Raw genomic sequence first — 418 nt, 5'->3', positions numbered from 1 at the left:
ATTACCAGATAAGACGCATGGAAGACCCTTGAGTAACACTGCGGACAGCGCGAGGATGCATAGAAACAAGGCCGACGGCCGCTACGTCCACTTTGCATATCTTAAAGGTCATCTTAAGATTTTTCTCCTTCCGAGTAGTACCTATTATTCATTTGTTTTCCCTCTTTTCCCGAAATTCGCCGACTTGTTCCCCACATGATTATGAGGCTGTGAGGTTAAACGACTCCAGAGGACGCCAGACTGTGACAAGAGGAGCTGGGCTGAGGGGGAGGAGAGAGGGTCAGAAGGGAGGGCCGAGGGCGGCGCTGCAGCATCCTGGCGCAGCGGCTCCAGCGCGGAGCTTTCGTGATCTGCGTTAAAGCCTCGGCAAACGAGCCTCGGCTCAGGCTCCGTGGGGACATGAACCAAGGGAATATAG

The sequence above is a fragment of the Penaeus monodon genome, chromosome 22, assembly GCF_015228065.2.
Source record: "Penaeus monodon isolate SGIC_2016 chromosome 22, NSTDA_Pmon_1, whole genome shotgun sequence".
Classification (NCBI taxonomy): Eukaryota; Metazoa; Arthropoda; class Malacostraca; order Decapoda; family Penaeidae; genus Penaeus; species Penaeus monodon.
The sequence above is the reverse complement of the archived record's forward strand: the minus strand, read 5'-3'. Positions refer to the sequence as shown.